The sequence below is a fragment of the Protopterus annectens genome, chromosome 8.part0, assembly GCF_019279795.1.
Source record: "Protopterus annectens isolate FY-2018-M chromosome 8.part0, PAN1.0, whole genome shotgun sequence".
Lineage (NCBI taxonomy): Eukaryota > Metazoa > Chordata > Ceratodontiformes > Protopteridae > Protopterus > Protopterus annectens.
In genome coordinates this window covers 228,358,841-228,378,159 of record NC_056741.1, presented here as the reverse complement: position 1 = coordinate 228,378,159, position 19,319 = coordinate 228,358,841, and the positions used below count along the sequence as shown (strand labels likewise).

Below are 19,319 nucleotides of genomic sequence, written 5' to 3'. Positions count from 1 at the left end.
TATCTCTAAATAAACCAGCCACAATTAAAAGGTTTAAATATATTCAATAATGAATAATAAAAGAACAAGACAATTGCTACTCCTCCCTACATCCTGCTGCTTACTGATTGTCTCTGCTCACTCTGTCTCTACTTGCTCTGGCCCGCCTCTCCCTCCCTACCCCCAATTCCCACCCACCCCCAGGGGTCCTACCCTTATACTTCACTAGACACTCCCCTATTTCTCTCAGCCAACCCCCATCAAACACTATCTCTACCACTGCCTCCCATTCATAATCACTATCTTTTTATCTCCGCCTCATTCTCCACTATTGTAACTCTCTCCTTTTTCCAGGCCTTGTCACACTTCATACTCCTTCTCTATATTACCTAACTGTTAACTATAACCTCTACCTATCTCCCTTTTTCCCCTTTTCTCTTCTTCATTGCTCCCATACCCTTCTCTGTAACCTGGCCCTTCTCTACTTGGTCCTGAGCTCACATTCTCTTACAAGCAGTATTCACCTGACACTTACTCGTTATCATGTCTCCAATACTCAAAGCTTATTCCACATATATCCTACTCTTTACCATTACTATAGCCTCCCTATCCATACCATATTATTGTACCTTCTTTGAAAATATCACTTTACATGAACAAAACCTTCACCTCCCACAAACTTTACCAACCGCATTTTTCAATATCTTGACGCATAGTAACATAACCTGTTACTCTAACTTTTTACTCCCAAAATACCATAGAACAACTCATATAACAATCTACTTCAACAAAAAGAACTCTTACAACTCACCAAAATCCCTTAAATTCCTTGTGAATTCCCAGCAGAACCTCCTCCTTCATGGAGATATTCATCCTAACCCTGGTCCCTACACTAATAACAATTTTAATCTTAATAATATTACGTCACCGACAATATCATCATGTACTAAAACAGCTAACTCCCTACTAATAGCACAACTCAATATAAGAAGTTTAAATAATAAAACTCATCACCTACGTTCACTTCTTGACTTACATGCATTCGACATACTATGTCTTACTGAAACGTGGCTAAAACCCTCTATTCAAGACCAGGAAATCACCCTCCTGGCTATAATATACTTAGATGCACGCATAAATAAGAAAGGTGGAGGCGTAGCTATTCTCTATAAATCTAATCTCCAAATCACTCTCTACAATGAACTTCCATCACTTGACTCCAAAGCCGAAATATTATCTATTAAACTAAGCATCAACAATAACAAATCAATTTATCTCATTTGTATGTACCTTCCCCCTGGAAATTATACTCATATCCTAGAAAACTTATTTAGTTCACTTTCTAGCCAACTACCTCAGGAAACCATAATACTTGGTGACTTCAACATTGACTGGATGACCTGTTCATCCCAACACCCCACCAACCATATAAATCTTTATGGCTTCTCTCAATTAATTAACACTCCAACTAGAATCCATAAACCTACAAATAAAGAAACAACTCTTGACTGGATCCTTACTAATAACAACCTAAACATGTACTCTCCAGGAACTCTTCCCGACAATATTAGTGACCATATGCTCACATATGTTATTAGACAAAAGTTGCATAACCCAACTACCCATAAAGTTAAGATGTCTCGCTCAAACAAATTCTTTAACCCAGATAAGTTTCTGGCAGAATTGAAAGCATGTGACTGGTCTCCAATGACTACCCTTGAACTAAACGAAGCAGTGGCTTACTTTAATACCAACTTTCTACAAATCCTTGACTATCATGCTCCTATTCACTCTACTAGGATAAGGACCAAATCAGCCCCATGGCTTACTAAACAAACTAAACAAAAAATGCTCCTTAGAAATAAAATATGGGCTAAATGGAGAACTACCAAATGTTCATCTGATCACCTACTCTTTAAGCAATTAAGAAATGCCACTAAGAAAGATACTCTTGCAGATAAAAAGGATTACTATCTTCACATACAACAAACTAGTCAGCATTCCTCTCAAAAATTCTGGTCAGGTATTAACAAACTTCTTAAACCAGGACATTCAACTACTCCTATCCCTTCAGGCTTTAATCTCAATAACTCCACTCTGATCCCAGATGCCTTTAACAAGTACTTTACAGAAGCCATTCAAACCCTAGCTAATTCATTACCCTCTTCTACTACCTCCCTACCTAATACCTCTAACACTTCATCTAATGTCTTTAACATTCAACCAGTGCCTACATCACTTATTTATAAGCTTCTCAAGAAACTTAAACCTTGTACTCCATCAGCTGACCAACTCCCTTCAGAATACCTACAAATTGCTGCAAAAGCTATTGATTACCCCATATCCATTCTTATTAACAGGACTATCTCTGAAGGAAAAATACCCACCATATGGAAAATATCTCATATAATACCTCTACATAAAGGTGGCTCCTCTATCGAGCTCGCAAACTTTCGCCCTATTGCCTTACTCTCCCCATTAGCAAAGATAATGGAAAGATGCATACATAAACAAATTCTTAACCACCTTCTACAAAACAAACTTCTAGCCAATAGTCAACATGGCTTTAGACCTTTCCACAGTACTACAACTGCCCTCCTTTCCTTCTCTGATGCCATAAATAATAATAGGAACAACAATCTTTTCCCATCAGCTTTATTCCTTGACCTGTCAAAGGCCTTTGACATGGTTAACCATAATATACTTCTTGACAAACTAAATCTCTATTCACTTGGCTCACATACTCTCCAATGGTTCAGGAGTTACCTCCAACATAGGCAACAAGCAGTGCTATGGGACAACAACCTATCCTCCTTACTCCCAGTAAACATTGGGGTTCCACAAGGATCAATCCTAGGCCCCCTTCTTTTCTCTTTATTTATCAATGACCTTCACTTGAATATACCCCAAGCCATCTGCATTCAATATGCTGATGACTCAACACTTATTTGTGCTGCCAATAATGTTTCCTTCCTCCAGTCCCTCACCCAAACCGTCTTCCATAGTGTTGAAAAATGGTTTATGGAACTCTCCCTACTTCTTAATCCCAAAAAAACAAAACTTCTTCTCTTTACCCCTACACACAAATCACCAACACCTTTCTTCACTATCTCCTCTAACAATGCTACCTGCATTAGTCCAGATATGACCACTCGCCTATTAGGTGTAACAATTGACAATAATCTTAATTTTGATGACCACATTAACAATACCATTAAATCAGTTAACAAAAAAATCGGTACTCTCTACAGAATTAAACCCTTTCTTACCCCATCTGCTAGAAAAACTGTGGCCCAGAGCCACCTGATCTCCACCCTTTTCTATGCCTCTGCTATATATACAAACTTGTCTAAAAACAACATCACCAAACTTTCGACCTGCTACAATAGTATTACTAGATTCATTACTGCTACCCCTTTTAGAACCCACCACTGTATTAACCTCAAGCAACTAGATTGGTTAGAACTCTACAACCACTTACGCTATCAACAATTAATTATCATTCATAAGACCCTTTTTTACCCAGATGCTACCCCTAGCCTTACAAAACTGATTTCACCTTATAAAAACCTAGCCACACTAAGATCAGCTAATAAACTCCTTGTAGCCTTAACCAAATCAAAGAATAAAGCTGGGGACTCATTATTTTCAAATGCTGTCGGAAAAATCTGGAATCAACTACCTCAGGAAATAGCAAACCTAGACTCTACATCCCTTTTCAAAAGACATATCAAAGAACATCTCAAAACTCAATGGCTATGTCCTTGTACTAATCCTGACTGAAATTACTCCTTAACTACTCCCAACTTCCCCCCTTTATTTTTTCCCAACTTTCCCACTATAAAACTAATTTTTACTGTAGACAGATTTATCTTTGAGATTGTCTCAAACATTTTTTTTCTCTTTTTCTCTAGCACATCTTGAATTTTGTTTAGTATCTAACTGTAGAATGTTGCTTACCTTGTAATTTATATTGTTAACCAACTATTTTTCTGAAAGATTATGGTTCTGCTTTTTTGGTTTTTTGTGTTTTCGCTAAATTCATACAAATGTCCACCTTTGTACTTATTGTATGATGCTTATTATGTTTTATTGTTAATTATTGTTTTACTTCTTGTAATTGGAGCTTTTCTCCCCGGGCCTCTACTGAAAACGGATATGTATCCAGCTGGACTAGCCCGGTCACCAAATGTAAAATAAAATAAAATAAAAAATAAAATAAAATAATAAATTCAGTAACAGACACAGTCACTTCAGAGTTCAGAATTACAGGAAATATTTTAAAACAATATTGCAGGACAGTCTCAAATAAACACAGAAAACATCTAAACTAATCTTCACTATTTTCCTATCTATATCTAAGAGAAATCTCTGTACCCTAGTTGCTTACTATTAGCAAGGCAAAAGTGCTGAAGATGGATGTTTGCAGGTCCAAAGACAAATACAAAATGCCCGTCTCTAAGAGAGTTTCCAAATTAATATCAAAACATTACTGATGGGTCAGCTGGATGACATCACTATTTTTCCAGGCTAACAGATACCAACAGAATTTTTTGCATCTCTGTGTGAGAAGTACATATCTCTGAGAAGTTTGTATAGAACTGGAAGTCAGGAAGTCGTAAAACAGTTAAACACTTTTACATTGTAAACCTAGTAATTATTTCTGTTTCAAGGCAATAGAACAAATCTCCTAGCTCTAGACGTACTGTCTCCTTGCTGCCTTGAAACTTTCTTTTATAGCACGCTGTTAAACACTTTTAACTTATTTTCCTCAAGTTTTGCAAGTTAACTCTGTATGTTCCAACTTATGCTATTAATATAGTTTATATACATTTCTGTTCTTTTCCAGTAGGGTACACTGTGGTTACATTCTTGAAGCTCAGTACATAACATACAGTTCAACATACACTTCTACACCAGTAGTTTAATATCCACATAATATATGGTTCTCTTACATATGTAAGACAAGAATATAAATCACATTAATATTTACAAATGACATATGATTATTTACAAAATTCCAGATAGCTGGGCTGCCAGTGTCACATTTCTATATAAATCATATTAATATTTTCATGTGAAATATAATTATTTACAAAATTCAAACTAGCTGGGCTGGTAGCATTTCAGTTTGTCACACTGTTCTCCCCCTCCCCCATGAGAACTCAAGCTAGTTTTTCAAGTGACCCTTGAGAAATGTTGCTTGAGAGGGTTCAACCTATCTGGGAATTCTTTACCCCATTCCCTGCCTTGAGATTCCAGCTGCCTTGGCATTGCTGACCCCAGTACCATGCTGCATTGTCTCATCATATGCCTGCAACCCTAGGCTGCACCATAGTAATTTGGGATTTGGTTGGCTAGTTCCCTGTAGCCATAGATTCCCCTCAGACTCCTCCTGCCTTATACTGCAAGTACTCAGTACAAGGGCCTCCCTATCATGGTAAGGTATCATTATGTTAACATGGTAAAATCTGTGCCCCTGCCTCCTGCCTAGCATTTCTACCATGTAGTTAACATCACTGACCTTCCTTACAACCTTGTAGGGTCCCTCCCAAGTTACCTGCAGCTTGTTGTGTCTGACAGGAATGAGAACCATTACCTGCTGCCCTACTGCATACTCTCTAGCTCGAGCAATACTGTCATACCAGATCTTTTTTTGCTGTTGGGCTTCTGCCAGGTTCTCCTGGGCCAGACTCATGAGTTCCCTGAGCCTTTTCCTGAGGTGTAGGACATATGCCACAACTGAATCCTTGTGGGATCCTCACTCACCCTCCCACTCATCTCTAATCAAATCTAGAGGTCCCCTCATGCTATCCCCATACAACAACTCAAAGGGTGAAAAACCTTTGGATTCCTGGGAAACCTCTCTGTAAGCAAACAACAAATGGGACAAATATTTGTACCAGTCCCTCTTAAACTGGTCTGCATGGACTTGAGTGTACAGTTTAACCTCTTAACAAGACCATTAGTCTGGGGGTGGTATGGGGCGATCTTTAGGTGCTTCACCCCACAGTACTTCCACAGAAAAGCCAGCAGGTCTGACATGAAATTGGCACCTCTGCATTCAGTATTTTTTTTGGGAAACCTACCCTGCTGAAAATCTCTAACAAAGCATTTGCCACCTTTTCTGCCTCAATGGAGGACAGAACCACTGCCTCAGGTTATCTGGTAGCATAATCTACTACCACTAGGATATACGTTTTCCCTGTGGAACTTGAGGAACTCAGTCGCCCCACAATATCCATAGCTGCCCTGTGAAATGACTCCTCAATCACAGGCAAAGGCATCAAAGGAGCTTTTACCTTGTCTCCTGCCCTGCTTACCTTTTGGCACTACTCACAGGTCCTGCAGTACCCTGTTACATCTCTGGAAATCCAAAGCCAATAAAAGTTCTGCATAATATGTCTCTTTGTACATTCTATGCCCATATGACCTGCAAAGGGAATATCATGGACTATGGCTAGAAGAGCCAGATGGTAGGCTCTGGGCACTACCAACAGCTGTATTCTCTCACTCTCTAGTCCTCCCTCTGGGGTTCACTCTCTGTACAGTAACTCTTTGTCCCAGTATACAGATTTCCGTTTCCCTTGAGAATCAGGTGCCTCACTAGCTACCTCCCTCAGGCCTTGTAATGTAAGGTCTTAGAGCTGAGCCTGTCTAAACTCTCTCTCTTTGTAACCCTTTCCAGCTTCCCTTCCACAGGAAGTCTGTTATCCTCCAACAATGGTGCTTCACTTTCAGCATGGGTACTACTACTACTCACCTCTGCCTTGCAGGCACTCTGTCTAAGGGAACATCAGTACCCACAAGCAGCTGTAGTTCCCCTTCAGTCTCACTTTTATAGGGCAGCTCCCTCCCTGAAGTAACCACCTCACCAGTCCTGGCTGCAAATGTGCAGTCTGTCTGGGTCTACTCCAGGCTACCAGACCGCATGATTGTCTCTAAGCCTGACTGCGTGTAACCGCATGCACACATGATACTGCATTATCAAAATCATCCCCCATCAGGACATCTGCAGGCATATTCTTAAACACACCTACTTGCTGGCTTCCTTTTCCACCCTCCCAGTCAAGGTGAGCCCTAAAGCTCTGACTGGAGTAGACTGCCCAGGCAAGTAGTGCTCCTCTGTAACCACTGCACGCTTCACAGTGGTTAGATCAGAGGCTGTGTCTCTCTTAGCCATGACCTCTTTCTTATTCACTAAGATTGGATATAACCTCTTAAGGTAGTTTGGTACCCTTGTTGTCTCAAGACAACCTACTGTTGACATTTTGTCATTCCCACTTACTGGCCCTACCACCTTTTGTTCCCCACCTTGCCTCCGTGAACATCTATATGGTACATGGGCCCACTGGTTGCATTTAAAACATTTAACCCTTGGTCCTGGACATGTATGTGGACTAGAGGCTTCCCCGCTATGGGCAGACTCTGTTAGGGCAGTCTGGGCTGCCCCCCATGAGTTCCTTTAGACCCATGAACAGCATTGGGTGTCCCTTTCCTGTGCAGTGATGCCCTGCTTGCTAGGTATAGGTCTCCCTTATTCCCCAACTCATCTGCAGTAGTGCATTGTCTATCAGCTAACCAGATTCTGATGTCCTCAGGCAAAGTGCTAAGGGCTATTTTCCCTCACCAAAAGGTCTGCTAGCCCTTTAAAGGTGGTGACCTGACATCCACACACAGACCTATGAAAATAACTGCTTAGTTCAGCAACATATTCACACACATTTTCATCTACCTTGCGTCTATGTTCACAAAACGTTCTTCTATAAGCTTCAGGTGTTAACATAAAAAGTTCTAGCAAACAGTTCTTTACAGCATTATAATTTAAACAGTCAGTATCAGACAATTTGGAAAAAACAGTTACAGCTTTACCGTGGAGTAAGGAGGTCAGGAACCATACCCAGAGCCATTGATCAACATTATACTATTTACATATCCTCTCAAACATATGAATGAAACTATCAAAATTGTCCCCCTCTGTAAATTGTGGAAGAAATTTACTGACCTTTGTTGCTTCTGGGGTTCTGTTACTCCTTTCTCCATAACCTCCATGACTCTGGTGAAGAGTCAGCATCTCCTTTTCATGTTGCCCCTGCCTCTCATTCTCCTCAGCCTGCAGATGTCACAGTTTCTCATTTTCCTCAGCCTCCAGTTGTCTGTCTCTATGCTGCTTCTATTTCCAAATGCTTGGCCACCAACTCAAGTCTGTTCCAGACAGATTTTTAAGTCCTCTGTGGAAAGGATGAACTGTCCATTTTCTGAGAGTTGCACATCTCCACGGCCAGTCTGATTGTCCTACTGGTTGCTGTTCTGTGATGCAGCTATGACTAAAGCTGCAATCATGTCTGCTTTAGTCAGGCTGGCATTCACCAGTCCTTTAGCCTGGCACATCTTAGCCAACTGGCTCCTTGTCAGCTTGCCCTACTACTCTGCTGACATGCTTGCCTGCTCTCCCTGACTAACTAAGCTAACAAAGAAAAAATAAAACATGTGTGATATGAACTAATGTTCACTGCATGGCTGATTGAGAGTACAAACACTTTCAATGATCACTGTACACAGGCTACAGGAATTCAATATCCACACCACTATGAGCCAGTTAATACGTGATGTGGCTATCCCACCACTGCCAAACAATTAATATGTGATGCCCCTGCTCTTGCCCAGTAATCAGGGAGCCTCAATCCTCACCACTAGCACCAGTGAGGGATGTGCACATTGGCAGGATGACAAATACACACACAGTAAAGTATAGTTTCCCTTAAGAGCACACAGAGATGACAGTCAGTCTGGGGCTGGTTTCTCTCTCTTTCTCCAGATCCCCAGTAAGACTCCTCACTGGCACAGCTATAGAGTTGAGTCCTTAGCCAGGGTACCAAGCCAAGTCCTCCCAACACTCTCTCTGTCCAACCAGTGCTTCTTGTCCCTGCCCAAGTAGCTGATACAAACACACACACACACACACACACACACACACACACACACACACACACACACACACACACACGCACAAACACACACACACACACACACACACACACACACACGCACACGCACACGCACACACGCACACATGCATACACACACTTTGAGATATGATTTATATACAACCACATAGACACTCCTGAGGAAGAATGGCACAGATTCACTAGCTGTGCCCCTTCTGTCCAGGCTATAAGGTAGTAATCAGTGCCACCAGGACCCTTAATTATCAGCTACTAATAAGGCCCTTATCAAAGGGTGTCCAATTATTACTGTGTAATATTATTATCCAAATGGCAGGTGTGACAGAACAACAACGTTTATTGGAGTGACTTGAACAGTATCACTATATACATGCAATGTACTGTAGAGCTTGAATTATCTCTATACAAAACAGCCACAGTTGAAAGGTTTAAAAATATTTTATAATAAATAATAACAACACAAGGCAATACTTCTTACTATACAATGTTAGTCAAGAGTTCAGCGATCACAGAGAAATACTTAAAATAATACACTAGAAAAGTTCTGACATCAATACAGAAAAAAATAATCTAATATTCCTATTTCCTAGCTATATCTAAGAGAAAACACAGTTGTAAAGTAAACTTACATATAGAGCATGGGCAGAGTGCTGGTGATGTTGGATGTTCTCAAGACAAATGCAAAATGCTTGGAGTCTCTCTGTCCTTAAATTGATAACACAGTACTACTGACTCATTTCAGATTACATCATTATTTTCTGTTTCCCAGGCTAACAGAAGCTCAGCAATAAAATACATTATACATGCAAACTTTAGCAATTAACTCTGGTCTCAAAACAAAAGCAAGAATTTCTTCATTCAGACATCTCGGCTCCGAGTTTTGATATCAAACAATTATACACTGCTTGACTTATCAGCTTTCCTACAGCAGAGTGCACTGTTGTTACATTTTTGCAGTTCCACTTTTAACACCATTTTCTTCCATGTAAGAGAACAAGCCTGAGGCTTATATTAAAATGTACAAATTAAAGAATTATCTACAAAATTCTATCTGGCTAGGCTGGCAGCCTTCACATATCTTCACATATCTTTCCCCCCAGAGAATTCAAGCTACTTTTTCAAGTGACCCTTGAGAAACGTTGCTTGAGAGGGTTAGATCTGAGTATACTTTACCCCATTCCCTGTCTTGAGAGCCCATCTGCATTGGCATTGCTAATCCCACTGCGGTGCTGCACTGACATATCATATGCTTGCAACCCCAGGCTCCATCTTAGCAAGTTGACATTTTGCTGGCTGGCTCTGTTTAACAATGTTATGGGATTCTGCTCTGTAACTACAGTGAATTTTCTTCCATACAGATAAGGCTGACATTTCTGCAGTGCCCACACTATGGCTAGACATTCCTTTTCTACAGCTGCATAGCATTCCTCCCTGGGTTGGAGCCTACGACTGAGATACAACACTGAGTGTTTTTCTCCCTGTGAATAAATCTGGCTAAGTACAGCCCCCAACCCATGCTTCAAAGCATCCACCTGCACAACAATTTATTTGCTGTAATCTGGACTAGCTAACACAGGGGGTCATCCCAAAGCTTCTTTAAGCTTCTGGAATGCCTGCTCACATGCTGTGGTCCACACTACCTTATCTGGCCTGTTCTTCCTTGTCAGGTCTGTGAGGGGAGCAGCTATGGTACTATAACTGGGGACAAACTTTCTGTAGTACCCTGCTGTCCCTATGAATCCCCTCACCTGCTTTTTGATAACAGCTGCAGGCCATGCCCAAATGGCTTCCACTTTGGCAGGTTCTGGCCTGATCTTACCACTCCCCACTCTGTGTCCCAGGTAGGAGACCTCTGCCATACCCACCTAACATTAGCTGGGCTTAATGGTCAACCCTGCCCTCTGTAGTCTTCCCAGCACTTTCCTGACATGTTGAAGGTGCTCTTGCCAGGAATGGCTGGAAATGGCAATATCATCTTGGTAAGCAAGGGGAAACCCTCCTGCTCCTGCTAGCATATGATCTACCAGCCTGTGGAAAGTCACTGGGGCATTTTGTATCCCAAAGGGCATCTTTGTGAACTCATACAAGTCAAAAGGAGTCACAAAGGCTGACTTCCCTTTAGCACTGCAAGTCAAGGGCAACTGTAATAACCCTTGGTAAGATCAATGGTTGTAAGATACTTAGCCCCGTCTGGCTGCTCTAGGGCCTCATCCGTCCTAGGCATGGGGTAAGAATCTGACTCTGTGTGACTATTTAATTTCCTGTAGTCCACACATAATGTGGTGCTGCCATCCTTCTTTGGTACCAGCACCACTGGTGAGGCCCAGGGAGTGTTGGACTCTTTGAATTACTCCTAGTTCCAACATCTCATCTATCTCTTCCCTCAGAGTCTGTTTGACTCTCTCGGGCACCCTATAAGGAGCCTGCCTAATAGGCTTTTGGGTTCATGTATTCACCTGGTGCTGCACCAGGTGGGTGCACCCTGATTTCCCAGTGAACATGTCCCCAAATTCCTGTAACACTGCTCAGATTTCTTGAACTTGGGTAGGAGATAGCTGCTAGGACATTGCTACCCCTTCCACTGAGGTGTCAATCCGAGCATCACTGAGGAGATCAGTCCCCAGATCTCCCTCAGACTCCTCCTGCAAGCTACTGCAAATACTCAGCACAAGGGCCTCCCTATCATGGTAAAGTTTCATCATGTTAATATGGTACAATTTGTGCCCCTGCCTTCTGACTAGCAGTTCCACCATGTAGTTAACATCACTTACCTTTCTTACCACCTTGTAGGGTCCCTCCCAAGCTGCTTGCAGCTTGCTGTGTCTGACAGGAATGAGAACCATTTCCTGCTGCCCTACAGTATACTCTCTAGCTCAAGCATTTCTGTCATACCATACCTTTTTCTGTTGCTGGGTTTCTGCCAGGTTCTCCTGGGTCAAGCCCATGAGTTCCCTGAGCCTTGTCCTGAGGTTAAGGACAAATGCCACAAAATGCTCCTTGTGAGATTCACACTCGCCTTCCCATTCATCACAAATTAAATCTAGAGGTCCCCTAACCCTATCCCCATACAGCAACTCAAAGGGTGGAAAACCTGTGGATTCCTGGGGAACCTCTCTGTAAGCAAAGAACCGTTGGGGAAAATATTTGTCCCACTCCCTCTTAAACTGGTCTGCAAAGGCCCATAGCATGGACTTGAGTGTAGAGTGTAATCTCTCAACAAGACCATTAGTCTAGGTATGTTAGGGGGTGGTCTTCAGGTGCTTCACTCCACAGTACTTCCACAGACAAGCCAGCAGATCTGACATGAAATTGGCACCTCTGTCAGTCAGTATTTCTTTTGGGAAACCTACCTTGCTGAAAATCCATAAGAAAGCATTTGCTACCTTTTCTGCCTCAGTGGAGGACAAAGCCACTGCCTCAGGGTATCTTGCAGCATAATCTACTACTACTAGGATATACTTTTTCCCTGTGGAACTTGGAGTACTCAGAGGCACCACAGTATCCATAGCTACCCTCTGAAATGGCTCCTCAATCACAGGCAAAGGCATCAAAGGAACTTTCACCATGTCTCCTGCCTTGCCTACCTTTTGGCACTGCTCACATGTCCTGCAGTACCCTGTTACATCTCTGGAAATTCCAGGCCAGTAGAAGTTCTGCACAATATCTCTGTTTGTACATTTATGCCCATATGACCTGAAAATGGAATATCATGAGTTATGGCTAGAAGCGCCAAATGGTAGGCTCTAGGCGCTACCGACTGCTTTACCCTCTCACCTTCTAGCCTTCTGTCAGGGGTCCACTCTCTATACAGTAACCCTTTGTCCCAGTATACAGATTCCCCCTTCCCTTGAGAATCAGGTACCTCACTAGTTACCTGCCTCAGGCCTTGCAGTGTAGGGTCTGAGAGCTGAGCCTGTCTCAGCTCTCCCATTGTAACCCTTCCCAGCTCCCCTTCCACAGGAAGTCTAGAATAATCTGACAGTGGTGCCTCACTGTCAGCCTGGGTACTACTACTCACCTCTACCTTTGCAGTCACTCTGTGCAAGGGAACATCAGTACTCACAAACAGCTGTGGCTTACCTTCATTCTCACTGCTACAGAGTAGCTCCTTCCCTGAAGTAACCACCTCTCCAGTCCTGGATGCAAGTATGCGGTCTGTCTAGGTCTCCCCCAGACTACCAGACCCACATGCATGTCTCCAAGTCTGACTGCGTGTAACTGCATGATCACATGGTACTGCATTATCAAGATCATTCCCTTTTGGGACATCTGCAGGGATATCCTCAAACACACCTACTTTTTGGTTTCCTTTTCCACCCTCCAAGGTGAGCAGAGGTATTTGGAATGGGGTCCCTCCTAAAGCTCTGACTGAAGTAGACTTCCCAGGCAAGTAGTGCTCCTGTGTATCCATTGCAGGCTTTACATAGTTATGTCAGAGGCTGTATCTCTCTTAGCAATGGGCTGTTTACCATTCAATACATTAGGATATAACCTCTTGTGGTAGTTTGGTACCCTTGTTGTCCCAAGACAACCTACTACTGGCATTTTGTCTTTCTCACTTACTGGCTTCCTCACCTTTTGTTCTCCACCTTGTCTCTGTGGACATCTGTATGCCACATGTCCCCACTGGTTGCATTCAAAACATTTAACCCTAGGTCCCAGATGTGTACCTGTACTAGTGGCTTTCCCTGCACTGGCAGATTCTGTTAGGGCAGTCTGGGCTGCCCACCATGGGTTCCTTTAGACCCATGAGCAGTACTGGGGGTCCCTTTCCTGTGCAGGGATGCCTTGCTTGCTAGGTATAGGTCTCCTTTCTTCCCCAACTCATCTGAAGTAGTACATTGTCTGCCAGCTAACCAGATCTTTATGTCCTCAGTCAAAGTGCTAAGGGCTTTTTCCCCTCACAAAAAGATCTGCCAGCCCTTCAAAAGTGGTGACATGACATCCACTCACTCACCTGTGAAAATAAATGCTCATCTCAGCAACATATTCACACACTGTCATCTGTTTTGCGTCTATGCTCACAAAACTTTTTCCTATAAGTTTCAGGTGTTAGCTTAAAAAAAATCTAACAAGCAATTCTTAACAGCAGTATAATCAAAACATCCACAATCAGTTAATTTAGACAGCACAGTTACAGCTTTACCATGGAGTAAGGGGGTCAAGAACTCTACCCAGAACCTTTGGTCATCATCATACTGTTTACATACCCTCTGAAACATATGAATAAAACTATCAAAATTATCCCCCTCTGTAAACTGTGGAAGAAATTTACTGACCTTTGTGTTTTCTGGGGTCCAGTTACTCCCTTTTCCATTACTTCCATGACTCTGGTGAATAGTCAGCATCTCCTTTTCATGCTGCCTCTGTCTCTCCTTTTCCTCAGCTTCCAGGCATAGCAGTTTCTCATTCTCCTCAGCCTGTAGATGTCTCAGTCTCCCTGCTGCTTCTGTTTCCAAACACCTGGCCTCCACCTCAGGTCTCTTTAGCTCCAGATGGGGTTTTATGTCATCTGCAGAAAGGTTGTGCTGTCCATTCTCTGAGTGATGTACACCTCCACTGTCAGTCTGATCATCCTCCTGATTGCTGTTTTCTGATGCAGCTGTGACCAAAGCTGCAATCATGTCTGCCTTAGTCAGGTTTTCATGCACCAGTCCTTTAGCCTGTCACATATCAGCCAACTGGCTCCTTGTCAGCTTTCCATTCTCCTCTGCTGACATGCTTGCCTGCTCTCCCTGACTAACTAAGCTCACAAAAGAAATAAAACAATTGTGATCTGAACTCTGAATATTCACTGCATGGCTGTTTTAATGTACAAAAATACCTTCACTGATCACTGTAAACAAGCTACAGGAGTTTACTATCCACACCACTACAAGCCAATTGCCAACCAATGAATATGTGGTGTGGCTATCCTACCACTGCCAAACAATTAATATGTGATGCCCGTGCACTGGCCCAGCAATCAAAAAGCCTCAATTCTCACCACTAACATCAGTGAGGGGTGTCTACATAGGGGAGGATAACAATACACACACAGTAAAGTATAATTTCCCTGAAGAGCACACAGAGATCACAGTCAGTCTGGGACTGGTCTCTCCCTTTCTCTCCAGATCCCCAATAAGACTCCCCACTGGCACAGCTATAGAGTGGGGTCCTTAGCCAGTGTCCCAAGCCAAGTCCTCCTAGCACTCTCTCTGTCCAGCCAGTGCTTCGTGTCCCTGCCCAAGTCACGCACACACACACACACACACACACACACACACACACACACACACACTTTGAGATATGATTTATATACATCCACACAGACACTCTTGGGGAAGGCTGGCATGGGTTCACTAGCTGTGCCTTTTCTGTCTAGGCTATAAGGTAGTAATCACTGCTACCAGGACCCTTACTTATCAGCTACTAATAAAGCGCTTATCAAAGGGTATCCAGTTATTACTGTACAATATTATTATCCAAATGGTAAGTGTGATTGAACAGCAAAGCTCATCAGAGTGATTTGGACAGTATCACTATACACATCTAATGTACTTTAAAGCTTAAATTATCTCTATGCAAAACAGCCACAGTTGAAAGGTTTAAAAATATTTAATAGTAAATAATAAAAACACAAGACAATACTTCTTACTACACAGTGCCAGTCAAGAGTTCAGAGATCACAGAGAAATACTTAAAATAATACAGTAGAAAAGTTCTGACATCAATACAGAAAAAAAAACTAATCTAATCTTCCTATTTCCTAGCTATATCTAAGAGAAAACACAGTTCTAAGATAAACTTACATATAGAGCAATGGCAGAGTGCTCGTGATGTTGGATATTCCCAAGACAAATGCAAAATTCTCTGAGTCTCTCTGTCTTTAAATTGATAACACAGTACCACTGAATCATTTCAGATTACATCATTATTTTCTGTTTCCTTGGCTAACAGAAGCTCAGAGTGTAACAGCCCTTTTGATCTTGCACCTGGTCAGGAAGCTGCAGCAATAAAAGACATTATACATGCACATTCTAGCAATTAACTCTAGTCCCAAAACAAAAGCAAGAATTCCTTCATTCAGACATCTCCGTTCCGAGTTTTGAGATCAAGCAATTATACACTGCTTGACTTACCAGCTTTCCTAAAGCAGAGTGCACTGTTGTTACATTTTTGCAGTTCCACATTTAACACCATTTTCTTCCATGTAAGAGAACAAGCCTGTGGCTTATATTAATATTTACAAATGACAGAATTATCTATAAAATTTTATCTGGCTAGGCTGGCGGCCTTCACATATCTTCACACCATCTATGAAGCTTTGTGTACAATGGAAGCAACATGGTATCAGCCTGAGTGGCCAAATGCCTCAGTACTGACTGTGTATGTCGGACATCTTTGTTAGTGCAATAATATGTGGGGGTGTCACTCTTCCTAATGAGGATGATGATGCATCTGCAGGCATTCAGCTTGAGGTCATGTATCTGGCAGCATTCATTTGTTTTGATGAGACCATGTTGTAGGATGTCCACATCACTTTGGGTATTGATGACTGTTCACAGCTTGCAGTCATCTGCCAAGTTGGTCAGCCATAGGCCAGTGTTTTTAGCCTGCACCTCAAGGAAGTATATCGTGTATACCAGTGGGCCCCAGACCAATCCCATGTGGTATGCCACTCATTACATGTGTACTGCTTGGGTAGGCTACCCCTGTTATGATCATCTGGGTTTTATCAATGAACCAGTTTGCTACACATCTGGTAACATATGGATTGCTGCCTAGTTGACAGAGTTCATGTACTATGGCCAATTGGGAACTTGTGTGTAAGGCTTTGGCCAAGTCAAGGTGGCCGGAGTGCACCATCTTTCCCTCATCCATGCCTTTGTTGGCTGTCTCAGGGTAGTCATCCATAATTCACTGATATACCTCCCCTTGGGAAAGGCAGACTGTGTGGGGTCAAGTATTTGGGGTTTGACAATGCCCCTGTTAATGAGGTCCATGATGATCCATTGCATGGCCTTGCAGATCAGGCTAGTTAGGCTGATGGGTCTTTAATTTCCCAGATTGGTGAACACTCCACCATGGTGTACAGAGATGACAGTGGCTGTCCACCACTCAGCTGTGACAAAGGCGGTACTCAGCCTTTGGTTGTGTAAGGTATGTAATGATGCTGCCAGTTCATGCCCAGGTTCATGTAGGTTGCAGGTTGGGATGTATTCAGGATGGGTTGCTCTTTGCAGCTGTGGCCCAGGTTTCTGTGAGTGCACAAATGTCACCATCTGCCAGGGTTACAAATGCTTGCAAATAGTACATTTTCCTGTTTAGACCCTTGGAATTTAGCAGCATGGCCTTTACTTTGCATTTTGTTGTGTGTTATATGTTGGTAGTATTGACCCCATGACTTTCCCTAAAAAGGCACTATGGGGGAGGCAAGGGCCTTTGCTAGTGGTGTGAAAGCCAAGTGAGACAGATGCAGGCCTTCTCTAGCAAACCAGAGTGGTCTGTTGGTCATATGTTCCCAGGCTGCCAAGCAGTGGATCTCCCCGGGATGACACCAGTAAGTAGGCCACTTGTCAATGATGATACTTTTCAGTTTGTATTGAGCCATCATTGCAGGTGACAATAGAATGCTGCTTAAGGCTGGTGACATACCTGCATGGGACACATATTCAGCAAGCTGAATCATGTCTGTCTTCCCATAGTCTAGGGAGGTACATCTGGCATTGTTCACACCGCCATGGACTAGGCCAAAGTGATAACAGTACGTGTTGTGGGGTGACCTGAGTGCATGTGTGATATAGCAGATTATGGCACCTGACAGACAAGTAAACATGACTTTATCCTTATCCAGCCTGGTGAGAGGCACGTCTGTGTATCTGATGATGAAGTCTCCTATGAGTAATATGTTGGGTTTATGGTAAGGCCTTAGTGGTTGCGAGACACTGTCATGTGGACTATGCATGTTCTGTGGTGTGAAGGGTTGTGGAGTTCCCATGTGTTTTTGCCTCTGAGGTATCCTTTGTTTGTGTTTTGGTTTTGTTGATGACCCCCACTTATGTGGGTGTGTGTTCTGTAGTTGTGGGTGATGTTTACTGATGCCATATTCTGTAGGGTATCTATGTTACTGGACGATTTGTTCTGGTGTGCACATTTTCCATTTGTCTGGCCAGTGGTTCCCCTTCCCCTTATGTGCGTCTATTTGTCCTGTAATCCAGGCCCTGCTAATAGAGGTCCATGATGATCCATTGTATGGCCTTGCAGATCAGGCTAGTTAGGCTGATGGGTCACACTTGCTGCTGTGTATTTGTATTTATGGTGTGAGTGGGGTAAATGCCATAACATCACACAAAGGGTTATGGGCATCACACCTCTGAGTTTACCTATTTAGCGGGTTGTCCATAATTGCACCAGTACATCTGTTGTGGTCCTCAGATGGTCTGTGTTGCTATGTTATTATGAGGCTACATGTTGGCTCTAGTTGTCAGCCTGTCACAGACTGACATCTGGACAGGCCCATATATGACAGTCAGACACAGGCCCACACATGGGGATAGGGTGTTAATAATCCTCTGCCAAACATAGACAGTTGGGGACCAGTTTGGTGTTTGCTTGCTTTTTCTTATGGGTATGACGTCTGCTTCTCCACTGTCTGCCATTGATGTTTTGACATGAACCTTTCTTGTTTTGCAAATAGTTTGGCAGGCGAATACAATGTTAGAACAAGCATAACAGATATACGTGGCATACCTGTGGTCCATCTGTGACAGCCTGTCATTCCAGGGGTATGGATGGTGTCCAGTGACATGTTCTCAGTGCTGACACAGTCAGGTGGCAGCCATTTATAACCTGGCAGTACACTAATTTTCACGTCTCTGCTTTCCTACTAGGCACTGTACCTCTCAACCTCTTCCATGACAAACAGCAAACATATGATGCAAAATTCTGGTCTTTCTGCAACAATCTGTACAGTTGAGATGTATGACAGGCACTGTGTAGGTTACTCTGAGCTGTGTACTGTCCATATGAGTGGCTCCCTGTCTCTGACTTGTCCATCTTTCCTGCAGTAACAGATACTGACTTCTGGACAGTGTGTACATGTCCTACTGTAGGTGTAGCTGACATGCAAAATAGCTGGCACAGAATGTCTTGGAACATGGACCTTGTCAACTACAGTACTGTACCTAGGCCACTAAGCAACTATAGGCAAGTATAAGTGCTGCCCATTTCCTGACAGTATTAACCACGCATATACATATCTCATCGATCCCTGCATATTGTGCATGTTCAACAAGTGATCAGGTTGATTGGGACAGCCCTGGGAATGTGTGGTCTGCTTCTATTACCCTACAAACATACATGTTACTGCATTTCTATGGGGACACAGTTGTG

The 19,319-nt window shown here is 42.8% G+C and overlaps 1 long non-coding RNA gene across 1 annotated transcript in view; it reads right to left on the bottom strand.

Moving 5' to 3' along the window:
• LOC122807989 overlaps positions 1–19,319 on the bottom strand; it is a 210,566-nt gene that overhangs the window by 139,120 nt on the left and 52,127 nt on the right. The window lies entirely within an intron of this gene.